The sequence below is a fragment of the Puntigrus tetrazona genome, chromosome 7, assembly GCF_018831695.1.
Source record: "Puntigrus tetrazona isolate hp1 chromosome 7, ASM1883169v1, whole genome shotgun sequence".
Lineage (NCBI taxonomy): Eukaryota > Metazoa > Chordata > Actinopteri > Cypriniformes > Cyprinidae > Puntigrus > Puntigrus tetrazona.
The window spans coordinates 20,550,285-20,568,359 of record NC_056705.1 but is presented as its reverse complement, the minus strand read 5'-3'; the positions used below and the strand labels follow the sequence as shown (position 1 = coordinate 20,568,359).

General features: G+C 37.6%; 1 long non-coding RNA gene across 1 annotated transcript; it reads right to left on the bottom strand.

The window, feature by feature from the left end:
- Positions 1–650: 650 nt before the first annotated feature.
- On the bottom strand, positions 651–17,525 carry LOC122349166. Its single transcript, XR_006251429.1, has 4 exons — positions 17,405–17,525; positions 17,170–17,311; positions 3,134–3,374; positions 651–2,529 (listed from the first exon to the last, which is right to left on the bottom strand). It is a non-coding gene; the product is annotated as an uncharacterized LOC122349166 (long non-coding RNA).
- Between the last annotated feature and the right edge of the window lie 550 nt (positions 17,526–18,075).

Genomic DNA, 18,075 nt, shown 5'->3' with positions numbered 1-18,075 from the left:
TTGAGGACGTTTGAAAGGCTCTTACAGCAACACAGATTCAAGGAACAGTTTTTGAGGTCAAAGAATGTTTTGCATGATCTCAGTGATTATTATTTTTATGTTTACAAAGCTGCGGCACGGTCTGGGGGAGTTGTTCATTGCACAGAAAAAAATATATAAAGAAAAATCAGCATATGTGTTGCATCACATTCTATTTAACATATAACAGACACACACAGATGTTCCATAGGCATAATATTTTATATTGAAAAAAATTTATTTAACCCTAAACCTACCCCTCCCGCAAAACTTATATTTTATATTATCAACAAACCTCAAAATTTCCAATAATTTTGGATATTGCAATCTTATTGGGAGGGGTTTTGCTACCCTCTTGTTTATTTTTAGAATGTATATGTTTATGTATGTTCAATGGGAAATTTGACTTTATGCTTGCAAAAATATTAAAAAGATAAAAAAAAAAAGAAGAAAAATGAATAACAACAGTCACTCTCATTCCCCTAAAGTAATGAATTTCAGAATCTTGAGGAAAATAATTAACTATGAAATATTGATGAATTAAGACACAGCTGCAGCTCCTCAGTTTCAGGATCCAAATGACAGAGACATGAAACGCATGTTATCCCAATTCCATACATACAAACGTGGTGTTTAATAATTTATGTAGTCACAAATCACTTGCAAAATCTTTCAGTGTCTCTGTTTTGTTTAATAATTCTTCTGTAATCAGAAATAGTTCATAACTGATGAAGACAGGGCGACACAGATATCCACACAGAGAAACTCTATTATAACAGCATTAACATGACTAAAAAACAAATCAGATGCATTTCTTAGATGTAATTAAAGCAAATGACCTGTTGACCTGTCTGAGTTGAGTGAGGTTAACCAAATACAGTATCAGTTTCTGTTTATTGCTCCTGCACTCTAACACACAGCGGTCTTCCATGTCTCTCAGAGCAAAGCTATTCTGACCTTCAGCTCTGACTACTATAAAGAGACAAAGGTTCAAACAGCCCCTCTCTTTCACCCCTCACCTTGGGTCATCCATCCTAATCTAACAGCACTCCATCATATCAATATGTAGCAAGCGCACACAGGCTGAATTCACCCATTCAAATGCATTTTGCCAAGAGATGTTTAGGAAAACAACAAGCAAAGTGATCGAGCGCATTTGTGTGAGTCCAAATCATTCTGGCACTACTTTCAATAAAACAAATGACTAACGTGTAAACACAAGAAATAATCAAAGGAAACAACAAGAGGGAGGGGTGTTGGTTAGACACCAGTGCTTTTAAGACACAGGTACAAAAAGGAAAAATGGGCCAATCAAAGCAAGTATGCAGTGCGCTGAAGATCTACACGCCATTTAATCATCAGGAGGGTTTACATGTTGAAACAAGGAGGATAAATGAAAAGTAATTATCCATATTCCCATTACTGACTGATGCCGTCTCAGAGTAAATCACAGAGAACAATCCCTCTCATCTATAGGGATCTATTAACAAAGATGTCAGCAAAGTGCCACCAGCAAACCGATTTTTCTTATAAAGAGAGAGAGAGTGCTTCATATAGTGGATTCCACTCATTTCATCTGTCTCTCGTTCGATTTTTCCCAAGACATAAACATTTGTTAGGAGCCAGTCATTTACTCACAGTTAATTAATCCTGAAGCTATCAATTAGTAAAATATAAACCAGTGTGTCCCACTGCCATCTCTCTTTCAGTCAGTACATTTACATGCAATTAACATTTCCAGTTTTTTAAAGTTAGATTGCAGTCACAATAAAACATATACTTACATATGCAAGATTTTCAATTTGTGTGGATTATAATTGTTATAACTTTTCTTATTTATATTATGTTAATTTTGCCATCAATTGTAATAACCTACAAATCGTCAGTTAACGTCTTGTGAAGATATACATAGGATGTACATAAAAAAATACATCATTAAGGCTTTTTTTTCTTCTAAAATACAAACCATCTTTTAATCTAATCATCTTGAATGAATCAGGAGAGAAATAGGCACAAATCAAGCACCGTTTACAAGTGAAAGCAGCCCAGAATATTTCTAAAGAGAAATGTAAATGTATTTGATGTTAGAGCACAACAGGATCTAGACTTTTTCCGCTTATTATTTTACTGTTGTTATAGATTATGCACTTGTATTTTGGCCAGAAGTCAAAGTTTAAAGTTAAAAAATGATGGATTTGTTGCGCGGAGTTTGATCTTTGTAGAAATCACTGAGCAGTGAGGTAAGGCAATTCTCTATTTCTCTTATTCTTTTATTTTGTGAGCTTTTTTGGTTTCGTTTTGTTTTGTTTTATTAAAAATGTACATTTTAAGCAAAAAATAAAAATGTCAAATGGAAAATGTCTCACTTCCTTAGCTGACGTCCTTCCTCAAGAGACAGGAAGAAGCACACACTCCAGTGCACTGCTTTCTTCTCCCCGTTCATCCAAACACACACTCTTACGTTCACCTTTTTATAGAACCCTCCACAGGCACTGTGTGCTTGTTGTAGAACTGTTATAAAACACAACGAAGACCGAGAGAATTAACATCGTGTTTGTTTTGCTGCTGGTTGTTTTCATTAAGAACATTAATACAATTCCTTCAGGTATTTTTCACTTGTTTGTTGGACTGGCTTATAAGAAAATAAAACCAATGGCGCGACTAAAAGCTCATTTGTATTTGTATGTTTTATTTTGTATTTGCAATTTGCATTTTGCTTGTTCATGCCGTAGTCTCAAACAAACAAGCTAGCTTTGTTTTAAAATGCGAAAGGATTATTCTGTGGGACTGTAGTTTTTTGCTGCGTGTTCATCTAATTGACCAGCAGATGGAGTGGATATGAGTTCAGATTCCGATTCGCAACACACATGTGTTACAGCAGCTGAAACACACACACACATTTAGTACATATACACAGGTTCACATAAACACGAGCACACGCATTCATTCATTTATAGCGGAGAGGACTTTGATGGTTGGACTGATAGTAAAACAGGCATTGCAGCACACAGTGGGAAGGGTTTCAGTGTAAGCCAGATTGTACCGTATCAGGATCAAAGACATCTACATCTTAAACATTCAATACTCATCAAACTATTACAATCACTCCACTTACTAAATGAGAGGCAGAGAGAGAAAGCAGGTGATAGCGCAACCCCGGTTTGTTTTTGACTCTTCACTATCCCTTGTTCCCAGAGGAGCAGCTTGACAGTTTGGATGTGAATATGACACACACACACACACAGACGGCGTCCCACACAGGTGCTGCCTTGCATGAGGCCCATACCCGACATCAAAAGGACACCTTTGACATTTCAGATCGCTCCCAAACGATGATGCACAGGGATCTTTTGCCACTACAAAGAAAGAACAAAAGAAGAGACATGAAAGAGAAGTCAATAAACATATGGCAATTAATAAAACATTTTTCTACTGAATTCAGTACAAAGACTTTTTTTTTTCCAAAACCACACTACAGCAGAACGCATCAAACCAACAGTTGATTTAGCGCTGATGAAAAAGTGTGTCTGAGCTCCTACGGTTTGTCATGCCACAGAGATGGACAGTTAGAGGTTACAGAGCAATGTCACTGAGAATGATTTGCCTTAACATGTCAGACACATCTTTGGAAACAGTGGGAAATGATTTTGATTTATACAAACCGTTTCTGACTGTACTTGTGCGTGGATCAGGTTTTGCTTATGTCATGGAGTCCTAATGTCCCTACAAGGATGGCCGAACCTGCAATCATTTATTGTGTGGAACAGCGGAGAGAGAACTAGAGCAAGAGTGGCAAAAATAAAGGTGTTTTATTAGAGTTCAGTTTGGCTGCGCTACCAGACGGAGCATACGAATCTCACAAAAGATACGGAAAACAATGAGGAAAGTCTGGAGCTAGAGCAAGTCTTTGTTTTCATTTCGTTTTGTTTTGTTTTAATGAGTTTGTATTGAGAATAACACGCGCACACAGGACACGGTGAATATTCTAGGACTTGCATACATCCTCTCTTTGCCAAGCGCCACCCCTCACCCCTCCTTTCTCAACTTCTTTCATTGTAAATCTGTCTAATGGTGCACCTAGGGACCGGAGTGTCCCTCCTGAGAGAAACACATTGTGTGCATGAGGGTGACTGCATGTCAGACTGCACATGAGACCTCCTATTCACATATTCCTTTAAATGTAATTAACTCCTCCCCCTCAGTCTCACCAATTACGCTCAGGCCCTCAACACAACTCGACGATAAGGCACAGAATGAAAAAGGCGGAAAAGCATGGGAGCAATGTGTGCTTGAATACTTGTGCTTCGATACACCTGTCACTTTCTAACTACTGTATTTTGATTGTCCTTATCAATAGCTCTCTTATTACAGTTGCTTTTTTACTGAACCTAAAAGATTCACAGGCCTGTGTAGTTCTGTTGATGTTTAATTTACTCAAATAGATTTACATAGTAAGCAACAATATTGAAAACTGCTTTACTTTAACTCAGCTTCTGCTTCTTATGTCTTTTTCACCCTGGCCCTGAGTGAGATTACTTAGAGAATACTTTTTTTGTTTGTTTTGTTTCTTTCTCTTTTTTAAGTTAAATGCTAACACTGTATTTTTTATAAAACTTGTCATTATTAGAGTATACATATATATTCAAACTCATTTAATTAAAGGTAAGATGTAAAAGAACACTGGACCCTACTAACTTTCAACGTATGGGCAAAAACACTAAGACTTAAAAAATGAAAACGTGCACTTTTCTTTAAATAATATATAAATTTCAATCGTTTTTAGGTTTTATAATAAATCGATGTAATTATAATGATGATATTTATTATACATTAATAATAATTTACTTGAACAATGATGTGATAAATGAGTTCATAAAAGCGGCATGTTAAAAAAAAAATCATTTTACAGAATTAGAGAAAGAGCAAAACTGACCAAGTAGCATCCTCCAAAAACACTGTTTATGTGTGTGTTTCTTAACTCTCAATGACACTGATCAGTGTGTGTGTGTGTGTGTACATATGTGCATAGTTGAATGACACAAGTCAGTGCAGCACAATGGCGTCACTAAAGCCGCCTTATCTACGCACAATCAGATTAGAGAGGGATTGAAGCGTTGCTAAGCACTACAGCACACAAGCAGCAAGGATCAAGATGATTTGATTAATATTCCTGATCGTATTATCCTTTAAGCAGCATAAATTGTTTTATTCTTATTTATTTATTTTCTCTTTTTAACTCGCCGGAGCTGATTTTCAAGATTGCCTCACCTTCATCTATGATTGTCTCCTCACAACTTTAAAGATCTCACACGCACACACACACTCTCTAGCCGACATTTGATCCGCCTGCAGGGTCACAGACCCACACTCAAACACACACCGCATAATTTCCTGCTGCCACCAGACGGGGGTGCCCTGCTGCACATATAGCGAGACACACACACAAACACACAAGTACAAGGTCACTCGCTCACCTACACAACTATTCTCAACATGCAAATCAGCAAAGAGAGAGCGGGAGAAGAGAAGGAGAGCAGAGACTGACAGAGACGGAGAGAGAAGGAGGAGTGGGACAGGGTGGGGGTCTGGAAACAGGTCAAGCTAATCATGCATATAATTGCATTTTGACATTGGGGGCTACTGGGACCAGACCTTTGAAGATCAGGTTATCCTGGAAGCACTTAAGTGATTAACAAATGAAAACGCTGCTCTAAACTTAATTAGGTACGATATTGGGCCGTGCTGGGCAGGGGGCCTGGGGAGAGCTGCGTTTCCCCTCTTCATGGACACTCAGCACCCCGTGTAAAATGAAATCAAATGGCACATTTTACACTGCCGTTCCCCCGTGAGTTAAAATATCTCACCCACAGCTGAGACCACAGTCACTCTGTCATTTACTTGTCCCAGCAACACTGACACGAGTTTAAACCAGCAAGACATGATGCCACACATGCAATTTTACAACTGTCTTAGCCACCAGGGTCCTCAGCCTCGCAGCGCTCAGGATAAAGCCAGTGTTGACACTCGCTGCAACACTAAAGTTTATTATTAAAAGCGTGAAATTAGACCCGCTCGTATTCTGCTTCTAATTTAAATCATTATAGACTGGAAACAGTAAGACAATGGAGTGTTTCTCACAGCTCTTTATTTGAGCAACACTGTAATAAAAACTACAATAGGGAAAAAAGGACAGATTCAAATGAAAAAAATAAATAAATCTCTCATCATTTAAAAACTATGGTAGCTTGTTTTTGCTATAGAATAAAAGCAAGATAAAGTAATTGTAGTGATCACAATTTTTACGTTTATATCTAAAGAAAATTCACTTTTATTCTCAGAATTGTACATTATAATTGCAGTTACATGTCACAATTCATTTAATCAAAAAAAGAGTCACAAGATGTGGGCGATTCAGCTTTTTTACCTTCTTATTTACATATCTCAAATAATAATAATTAAATTAACCTTTTTTTCTAAAATTATTTTTTTCTGACAAAAGCCAGAACTGTCAAATATGAATTCAGAATTATGAAAAGAAGAAAAATTAATTTTGATATTAAAAGTCGGAATTGCCTTTTAATTAATAAATGTTTTATTTACCCCAAGGTGGAAACAAACTTCCATACAAACCTGTGTAGAGTTTTTTCTAGAAACAAAAGATGAAATGTAAAAAAAAATTACCCCTGTTTTTGTGCATACAATAAAAGTCAATTGGGTGCCGGTCCAAAACAACACTAGACCCCACTGACTTTCACTGTATGGTCCGAGAAAAAAAAAAACACAGGTTTGAAAGATTTGAAGGTAAAATGAGGTGCTGTAAAAACTATGAAATTGTGGCACTTCTATCAGGACAAGCTCTCTATCAATGCACACAATACACACAAGGGTTAATGTCTACGGTGCACACACACACGAGCGCGCGAGCACACACACACCCAAACATCCAGGTACATACTGTTATCTCTGAAAGTTGGCCTCTGAACACGGTTAGCTACTTTTGCACTTTACTAATTCATGGCGACGTCTCCCTCAGCTCTGAGCCCTACGCTCCCCTGCCTTCCCTTCCCCTCAGAATTGCTCATGGTACACACACTCACCAAATACACTCTGTTACACACACAAACACGCATGATTCCCGGGCCCTAGCGTGGAGGAGTTTGTCTCATGGCTAGAGCGTTTGTTTAATCTCGGCCCTGCCTCTAAATAATTGATTCCTCAGTGAGTCTGGCTGTGAAGCCCACTCTGACCGGCGTGCTCTATGACCACCCTCTAATTTATTATTTAATCTTTTGTATGGCCAGTGGTCCTTTAAAGTGAGAGAAGGAGATGGACAGAAAAAAAGAAAGACATGAATACTAGCTTTTCGTTTTCAGCTTGTTTTATCTTTGACGATACACATTGATTTGACTTCTCTGAACAGAGGGAAGTATTGTAAAAAAAAAAAAAACACCTGAAAGACAGGAAACTACTCATGGACCGCTGGCTATTGGTGAATATCTGAAGACCAAATCTGAATTATGTTAATTGAAATCAATGTTTACATGTGAGGTCAATAGTTAACAGAATATGTAAAGTACATTTAAATCACTTTAAATTGTGTCCTATTTCAATTTGATTCAGAAAACATTTTGAAGTTTTATTTGAGGGAACATTTCATCTAGGCTAGGTCACTATTGAGATAATTAAATGCAAACAATTATTTTATAATTTCAGAGTACTAACTAAATAGAAATTATCAGTCAAAGTTACACTGGGCCTACAGTTTGGCCCTAAGCAGGTAAAACACAGCAGCATTTGTTTTAAAAAATAGGGTGATGAACACTACTACCATAAGCAATTATAAATAAAAACAAATTTTAAAAAAGCTAAAGGAGTGTTCTCAATTTATACTGAAACAGTATTTTTCTAAATTAAATTAAAGCCACTGCCCTTTTAGAACATTGAACAGATCGTTTATTGGCCACTTGCTGTTCTTTTTTGAAACATTGTAATTAATTTTTGGAATTAACTGAAATTTAATTTATATCAAAAAATATCACACCACCGTAAATAATTTTACATGACATTTTAGTATATTATAACATATTTTTGAACACTATAAGAACTTTGTGAAATATGTGTTTATGAAGTCAAAGAGTTATGAATATATACGTTCACAAAAATGTACAAAGTTAATTTATTTGCATACAAATAATTGTAATATAATATAATTTGGTGATATTTGAAATGATGTTAACCTGTGCCGTTTAAACTGAAAAGCCTCTCCTCTCCTCCCTGCTATTCTTTTCCTTCTGCATTTTGCATGTGTGTTGCTGCTCTTCATTATTCAAAGATGCTTTCTGCTGGAATGTGGCATGAGCATCCAGAGATGACAGCCACTCTCCCAAAGCAAGGTACACCTCAATTATGCATGCACAGACCACAAACCTTGCATTTCATTGTGTGCATTTATTTGCACACTTATGTGTGTGTGTCACATACCCACACTTCCATTTGCATGTAGACCCACAATGGAGCATTTTTTGCTACTTAGATACCAATATGACCCTACGACTGCAGGCAGTAAAAGCAGACACTCGGGGAATCCTACAATGCTGTCGTAGAGTAATTGTGCTTTGAACCTGAGACATTAAAATAAAGAACAATTGCTTAATGCAATTTAAGGATAAAAAAAACCCCACTCTCTCCCTGACACCCGCGTCGACGCTGAATTTCCCCGAGTGCTGTAAGCCAACGCGTTAGGCCTGTTATTGTTTACGCGGTGTGTTTATCTGCATGAGAGGACTCCAAGAGTTCCCTGAAGAGACAGGAGTGCTAAAACAATTAAACGCTGCTCACTCCGAATTACATCTCCCTCCTCTGATCCAAGACCACCACACATACACACACACACACACACAACTGACGCTCAGGAGCATCCGTAAACATGTATATTACGACAGTGTGTGTTTGTGTGCTCGCATTTGAAGGTTGATTTGGTTTTCAGCTTGATTGGCTTTCATTGTTTAGTAACGATATGAATAATTTATTTGAGACCTTACATATCTGTCCGTTTTTTTGTTTTTTTAAGGTAGATGTCCTGAAGGATTTTACCTTTTCTCTTGATGCAAAAGAGACACACTGCAACTCACACACACACACACACAAAGTGTGGCATCGAAAGGGGAGTCGGTGTTCCCAAAAGTGAAATTCCAGCAATTATTCACAGGAGATTGGTCCAGGCTCCGCCGCCAGCTTGTCGACACTCTTGACTGCGCAGAGGAGACTGACAGCCCCATTCTTCCACGTCACTGTGACAGATAAATATTTCACACACAAATAAATAAAGGATGCCCTGCGTTTTCCCTCTCTGTGGTTCTTCACAGACCAGTGCCCTCACACACACACACGCTCGCACACCTCCTAAACTCCTTTAGGCACATCAAATGCAAACACACACCATCACATTGATGACCCCCATCAGGGGGTTTAATGTGGTGTGTGCAGGACGCAGGTAGCTCTCCGCTCCTCATCTACTTCTACAAAGAATCAATTAATGTCTGTCGGAGAGTCGACATGTTGAGGGAGGCCCGCGCTATTGTGTCCGGGGTCCTCCTGTGTTTCGCCTGATCAAAAACGGCCCCTTTGTAATAGTTTAATTACCGTAATGCGCGCAATACATGTGGGGTGATTACGCTGATCCCCCTGGGAGGTGTAAAAATAACACATTTCATCTCAAATGAGATATTAAGTGCATGAAATGTCTGTAATTGTAATAGGCATCGCTAAGTGTCTCTGTTTCTCTACTTGGCTTCTTCTGGATGCTCTGAGCAAAAGAAGTGCGATAGTTCAATTTAAATTAGGCATTTAAATGGTGTTAAGGTGGTTTCTGTCATTCTTTTCCATTCTTGCTCATGCACATGAGTGATTGACGGTAGAGCTTCATCATTCATTTTATCTTCTAGGAGCCTAGATCAAATAAACTACTGTAATCTCACTTCAGATTTTCTCTTTCTTTTCTTCTCTTTTCACTCCTTTACGCCTGACCCAAACCACAGAGTGGTGTTATCATGTTAGCGCTGAGATAAAAAGCAGACTGAAATATTTATGTTGGTGTTATGACTTTGTTCTGCTGTATGCGCATAGACTGACTTGAGTGTGCCGTGATGCTGGGGTGTGATCTGCTTCATTAGGAGGATTTCTGAGTGTGGATTAACCCCACAGAGGCCCTGGGCCTCCACTGAGACTCACAGACCTGCCACACACACACACAGACATCACACACACTCATCATCGCATCCACTCCAGGGAGGACAGCAGCACTCCAGAGACACAAACCAGAACCAGTGGTTTCCTGACTTCCAAACAACTTCATTCTCTCTTTAACTCCTTAGAAATACAAAAATACTGCATGCTAACAGGCATCTCATCTTTTGTTCTCTCTCTCGTTCTTTGTCTCAATCATGCTGAATGCTTTTCAGGACAATATTTTATGGAAACATGCTCTTTTGTTTTTAATGAATTGAATACATTTATTTGAGAAATACATTTAAAAAATTTAATAATAAAGACTTCCATAATGTTACAACATGCACGGATTAACATTTAAATGTTGATTTAAGAAACACATTGATTAAAAATCAGAAATGTTTAAAATAATTTGAAATGTTTTATGAGCAATAGAAATAAGAATATTGCAATGATTTCTGACGGATCGTGTGATGGAAGTAATGGCTGCCGAATATTTTGCTTTTCCATTTCAGGAATAAATTACATTTTCAAATCAATTCTAATAGAAAACAGTTGTTTTTTATTGTAAAAATATTTCGTGATATGACTGTTTCTTTGTGTTTTTGTTCAAATAAATTGAACAAGAAGCACAAGAAGCTTCTTTCAAAAATACTACCAACCCCAAACCTTTTATCTGTAATGTATAAAGGACAATAAAATATAAGACAGCTTTTATGAATTCTCTCATCTATCATCTCTCTCAAATAAAGCACACAAACGCTTTTACTCATATCTGTAGTAAAGTTACAGTTCAGAGAAGAAACAAAGTACGAAAGAAAGTACGAAAGAAAGAAAGAAAGAAAGAAAGAAAGAAAGAAAGAAAGAAAGAAAGAAAGAAAGAAAGAGGAGAGAAGACACAAGAGAGAGGAAAAGAATATCAGTGCCTCTAAAAACTACTTGATTTTCAGTTCCTGAAAATAAACAGTGGAATAGATCTCAGTGGATGAATAAAGAACAACTCACTGAGAAACAGATCAAAAAGACTGTGAATTCTGTGCCTCTTGGTTCCTTTAACCTTACTGACTGAAAAAAAAAACTTTAAAGCTGAAAAACATCATTCCTGTCAGCTGAGAACAACAAAAGGCTAATAAATCATAGTAAATTGATGTCTGGGTCATTGTTAATTATAAAATAGTTTGTGTGTGTGTGTGTGTGTGTGTGTGTGTGTATATATATATATATATATATATATATATATATATATATATATATATATATATATATACATATACATATATACACACACACACACACACACATTTTAACATTAATACAATTCCATCATTAAACACATTAAAGAGTTTAACTAAGTTTAAATACCATATCATATTTGATGTAGATTTCATCACTGATGAAATTGATTCCCATTCATTCATTAATCAGTTTTAAGGGTCTTTTTTTTTTGCTGCTACTGCATCTCCACCCCATGGGAAACATGTGGAGTTATTTTCAGCTCCAAATATTCCCCACTAAATCCCTTATTTCTGCCTCCCATCCCACCCCTCATCCCAAATTACAACAGAAAAAGATCATGAGCATGGAAAAGGGAGAGAAAAGCACAACCTTACATCAAAAGAGTGCAAACAAACAAATAAACTTGCAGATGAGACTGAACAAGTTATAAACCCTCTTATTAGCTTTTCCCTTTCTCGCTTTCTCTTCATAAAGCCTTAAAGTCTCGTCATATGCAGGCCCACTCAAAAGGCCCGTCCAATCTGGTCTAAGGTCTGTTTCTGCCTGTCACCAACCCTCCTCTCCCTCCTCTGCTTTTGTCCCGCGTGTCTTCTGGGGTCTGCTCGGCACTCTGCTTCGCTTCAGGCCTTTATTAAATATGCACCTTCCACAAAACCAGCCGCTAATCTCCACCGAAGCCTGGGACCCGCACATATGCAAATCCACATCTGTTCCGCTTCAAAGAGGAGATTCACCGGGATCACGCCGCACACAGGAGTCTCACCCCAAACCCACACACGCAAACGCAATCAACCTCTGCCTCTCCGACCGCTGACCCCCCAAGACAAACCCTCGACATACGCACATACGTTTCCAAACACTCTTCCATTCACCTCCCTCGCAAACAAGCCACCCTCAGCACGCTGAGCTTATTAAAATCAGATCATGTCAGAGTGTCTCTTTGTGTCAGCACTCTGTTTTCTTTTGTGAGGAGTCTGAGAGACAGGAGGCTGAGATCTGTTCCCTGGCCCAGGGGCGGCTCGTCTGACGGGAGGCGAGAGGACCAGAGGGTACTTACTCAATCCTACATAAGTGGCACCACACCGTCAGCGCCTTGAGACATCCTCCTGAGCTAATTCAGCAGCGGATTACCACATCTCAAATCCGCCGGACAGCTTCATCATCCTGCCCAGAGCATACGGAGCTGTGTCAACACGAGCGACGCAGCGGCGTGTCAGTATCAGAGCTGAAGGGGTCATTTGTAAGACTAGCGGTAATGCTTCCCGTCCACAAGCAAAATCTCCAATCAATGTCTCAAAACATCGCGCTTTGCCAACATCACTAGTGCGTGTTAGGTTAATGTACGATTTGCTAGGAAGTTACTATACGTTCATTACAATTGAAACAGAAGCAAGGGAAAATTTGAAAACTGAAGATGAAATTAAACATAGATATTACGTGGGAATAAAAATAAAGATTAGATGAAAATGAGAAATGTAGCTTTTGCAACTACAGTAATTAAAATCAAGTTTAAGTCGAAGCACTAAAATGACTTAAATGAAATGCAAATAAATTAAAGTCACGTATAAATATGAAATATAATATAAAAATAAATGAATAAAAACAAAAAATAAGTAATAGATGGAAAAAACGATTCTAAAACAGACTAAATGAAAATGAAAACTGAAAATATAAAATAAAAAACAACATATATAGCTAAAACAAACTAAATGAAAATGAAAACAGAAAATATAAAATGAAAAAACAACATACATAACTAAAACAAACTAAATGAAAATGAAAAAACAGAAAATATAAAACGTAAACAAACAATATATAACTAAAACAAAGTAAATGAAAACTAAAAATATAAAATGAAAAAAACTATATATAACTAATAAAAACTCAATTGAAATAATAAAAATACTGCAATAATATAAATATATAATATAAATAATTTTTAAAAATAAATACGTATATACAAATTATACAAAAACATGGCAAGGCTGTTATGTTCATCTCTGCCAATTCTGCATATGCAGAACTCTATATATTAGATGAAAGGAGATGCTTGTGAATGGGGCACTTTGAGGGGGACTCCGAGCGTGATGTATAAAGATAGCAGATTTGCATGTTTAATTAAGCTATCAAACCACAAAGCAGAGAGCTCAGCTCTAAATCTGCAGAGTCAACAACCCCTGTAATAACACATAGCCCCTTCTCTAAGTGAGTAGGAGAGACACATAGAAAGATGTAAAGCTCTTCATTTACATGCAGTGAAAGACATTCGCAGCCCATCACAGCAATAAAGTCAAGCTGGCCTCTTTGTCAAACCAAGCTCTCCCAAAGAAAGGGGAATAAACAAAGAAAAAGGTGAAGAGAGGGATGGAATTAGATGTATGGGTGGTGGGAGTTGGAGAAGGAGGGAATGCAAGGGTCCCTGTCTTTAATCAGGTTGATGTGTCGTCGCTCACTTTCCTGGGCTCAGGTTTATCTCTCATTAGCTGGGCTGTGGTGTGCGGTATTGTCCCTATGTGTTTGAACTGCACCAAAGGAGTGGAGATTTGCTTTAATCCAACCCATCAAAGGTAACATACTAACACACATGTGCTAAAATATACACACGTATACGCTGCTCCTGGATTAGACCGCCGTAGAAGAGTTGTGTGTGCGTGTATGTGTGTGTGTGTGTGTGTGTGGGGGGGGTCTGTTTCACCCGTTCCACTTCTGAGATGTGACACCACTCACCCGCCATGGGCACACTGAGGATGACACCTCCAGCACACATTTAAATAATCTGCCGAGGTTTGGGTTACATAATTATGCCATGACAGTTTGTGTTTGTGTGTATGCGTGTATGTGTGTGCTGCTGCCAACGTCGCCAGGCTTACTGGTTTCGAGGATAAGCGCCATGGGCCTGGCCTGCTCTGCGACGGCTGATTTTGACAAATTTGCAATTCAAAACAACTTATGAAAAGATTTTTTTTTTTTTGGCCTTATGAATACAGAATTTGGAAACCATATTTAAATTTTGCCAGACAAGGAAGACACTCTTCGTAATGGCAGAAGGAATGTAATGAAGGTGATAATAATAATAAAAATATAGTTTTGTAATAAAAGAACACGAAAATGCCAAAAATAAAACAAATTTTATATATATATATATATATATATATATATATATATATATATATATATATATATATATATATATATATATATATATATATACACTGCATAAATATTGAAGTTATATTTAGTATAATGCTGTGTTTTGATTAAACACAGATTAAATTAATTAAATAAATTAAATAGATTAAATAAATGATAGATAGAATGAAATACAGAATAATACAATGATAAATAGAATGTTCACATTTCAGAAAGAACAACATAGAATACTAAAGAATGATAGATAGAATGAAAGAATAATAGATAGAAATATTTACTGAACAACATAGAGTGATCTAGAATAAAATATTATCAGATAAAATGGTAGATAGAATTATGGACTAATAGAAAGAATGATAGATAGAATATACCCCCGACTGTGGGGCAAAGGAACATGAATTTTTCACATAGTGACCATTTGGTATTTAATGATAGATAGAATGAAGAATAGAATAATAGACAGAACTACAGAAAAGAATGATAGAATGAAAGAATAAAAGGTACGATAGATACAATTATAGAACTAAGACAAAATAACATGCATAGAATAACAGATCTATAGAATGACAGCAAGAATGTTAAAAGGAACTACAGATAGATAGATATATTCTGCTATATTCACCGGTGCTGTCTAACAGTTGCGATAAAAGCTTGGCTAAAATAACACCCTTTTATCACATCCAGCTCCCTAAAAGCTCTCCTCTAGTGACTTCTGGGTCCATTTCTTTGGTTTATGTGACCATTTTCCTCCTCTTCTTCTTTCTGTCACCACCAACTTATAGCTCTTCGGTGAGATTTTTAAACTATTCAAAGGCTTCCTTGCTGTTGCTCACTAAATCTGTTTTTGATTTGCCCCAGGAGCACCTTACAGGCCACTTCAGCATCTAATCTGATGGACGTTTCAATACGAGAGCAATTCAGTTACCCGTGTTCCTATAGCATGAATAATAATTTGCAAAGTATAATCTCCTCCTTAATGCTCATGTTTTCCCATGTAGTCATTTCACGGCAGGTGCATTGACATGTACAGCACAAGCCCTCTGGTGATCCATGCATCTGTTACCCAGAAGCCTCTGCCACCGTCACGCCCCAGTGACACAGTGACTCCCAGAGGCCGTTAGGGCAGGAACAGAGGATGGGGATGAAGCGATGCTCTGTGTATGTGTTGGTGGGTGGGTTTATGCGTGTGAGTGTTTGCGTTAAGGGGGGATAGAAGAGGTCAGCGTAAGCCAGTTAAAGGCATTAGACCTCCAGGCTGATGAAAAGAACTGGCCCACTGATCATATTAAAGGGAGCTACCAGGGCCCAGTGCTGCTGTGCTGGTGCACGGGCCAAAGCAAACACTGGGAGAGGGTGGCTAAGCCTGCCCTCACAGACATCAAAGACAGGGGATCAATTCTCACTGTGCAGCTCAACAATCCCAGGATCTCTCACTCACACTCACGCCATTCATTGGGTTCTCATGGATGGTGAAGTGATGGTGATTCTGTCTTTTGGGATACGTTAACAGGCTAAAAAATTTAGCTAGGCTTTCATTTTAGTTAAGAAATGAAACTACTTGTAATCTACAAATGGCTGACACACTGACACACTGAAATGGAAACTGGAAATTCTGAACTCAGTGCACGATTACGTTTTAAAAGAAAAAATACACTTTTATCATTAAAATATATATTTAGCATGGATGCAATAAACTGATCAGAATCTGAATTTTAGCTTGATTTCCGAAGAAGGATCATGCAACACTGAAGACTGCTGAAAATTCCGCTTTGCATCACATGTAAAATGCATTTTGTAAATGAATATTGTAGAACCCCATATAATATGTTGTCAACATATTTCAACCAAGGCAGCATGCATGTAAATCATATCACCATTAATCTAAAATGTGTAAAAACCCAAAAACATACTCCAAAGGAAAAAATTATATATTTTTTTTATTAATATTATTTTGCGGAAAAAAATACTGTCCTGGTTTAAGTCTTTTCACCAAGCGATCAATATGAAATTAAAATTCTAAATTCTCATTATACTGTATTCCTAAATATTTATTTGTAAATCATCGATTGGAAGAATAGATGAAGCAGTGTTAATAAAACAGCTACACATAAAAATTATTTGTTTCATTTTTTTTTATTTAATTTAAAACTAATTTAAGCTCTAGTAAAGTAAGTTGTAAATTATAAAAGGGTCCAATTAATTAAGAATACAGACAAATCTAAATTTTACTGAAAAATACTGTACACTGTAAACACCATATAAGTTATCGAAAAAAAGAGAAGACGAATTCAAGTGTGCTGATTGTCATAAATTAAAGATTAACTTAAAAATCAAAAGTTTGAAAACTTGGGTTGCATGTTACATGTTCAATTTAGTATTTGAACAGATTATATTGTGCATAGTTAGGAAAAGCATCATTTGTTATTATGTTTAAATCTTGACCGTAATATATAACAAGAATCTTAAACATTCACCATTATGGCCAAGCGCAAGAATAACAGCTGTGCTAATTACGCAAATTTAGCATGAAATACTCACACTTTGGCTGAACTTCACACTGTGTAAATATCTCATGTGACCCCATCAAACTGTCTGCTGATGGTAAAATAACAACCTCCAAATCCAAGGCCTTCAAAAACGCACGTGGACACCTTCAGTCTTCCAGCATGTTTCAAATTATCTGAAATCAAAACAAAGAAAAACGTCTACAGATTCTGTTGTTTTTCTTCTCCCCTCTCGCAGTCAAAGCAGTTAAAAGTTTGACAAATTTTACCATAGGTGTGTTTGAAGTGTGCTTAAGTGTTTGTCAGGAGGAGTTAGCATCAGTGTCTGGTCTGCGGCTGAGAGGGTGAAGCCCGGCAGCCGACGCAGGAAAGCAGCAGAGTCTGCTGTCGCTTCAGCAATTATCAGCTCGGGAAACCAAAACACGGTTCACACAACACGGGAATGCGAAAACAAAGGAGCCATTCAGAGCACCAACACCCAAGGAGTTTCCATGAGGACTGGAATTTTGTCAGCTGACACATAAACATTCACAGGGGAAAGTGAAAGATATCAGCCGTCAGCAACCAGGTGCTTCACTGAGAGCTTGGCACAAAGCGAAGTGAAACGTGCCCCGCGCGCACACACAAGAGAATATCCTCACTGACACCCAATCCACACACACTTCACAGATTACGACCATTCCTGTACACACGCAGAAACATCTCTCTTACGCATACACACAGAGGACTCCACGCCAGCGAACACACCATTCTGGCGTGTTGAGAGACTGCAGGTTGGCCCAGTGGTGTGTGTGTGTGTGTGTGTGTGTGTGTGAGGGCAGAGGTCAAAGCTGTGTGTTATGAGCTGTTAGTGAGCCAATCTCCCATTGATACAGCTTTAAGCACTGAGCTCATTCACACATGCTGTCAGTGCAGAGGCTAAAACATCTGCCAGTGCACC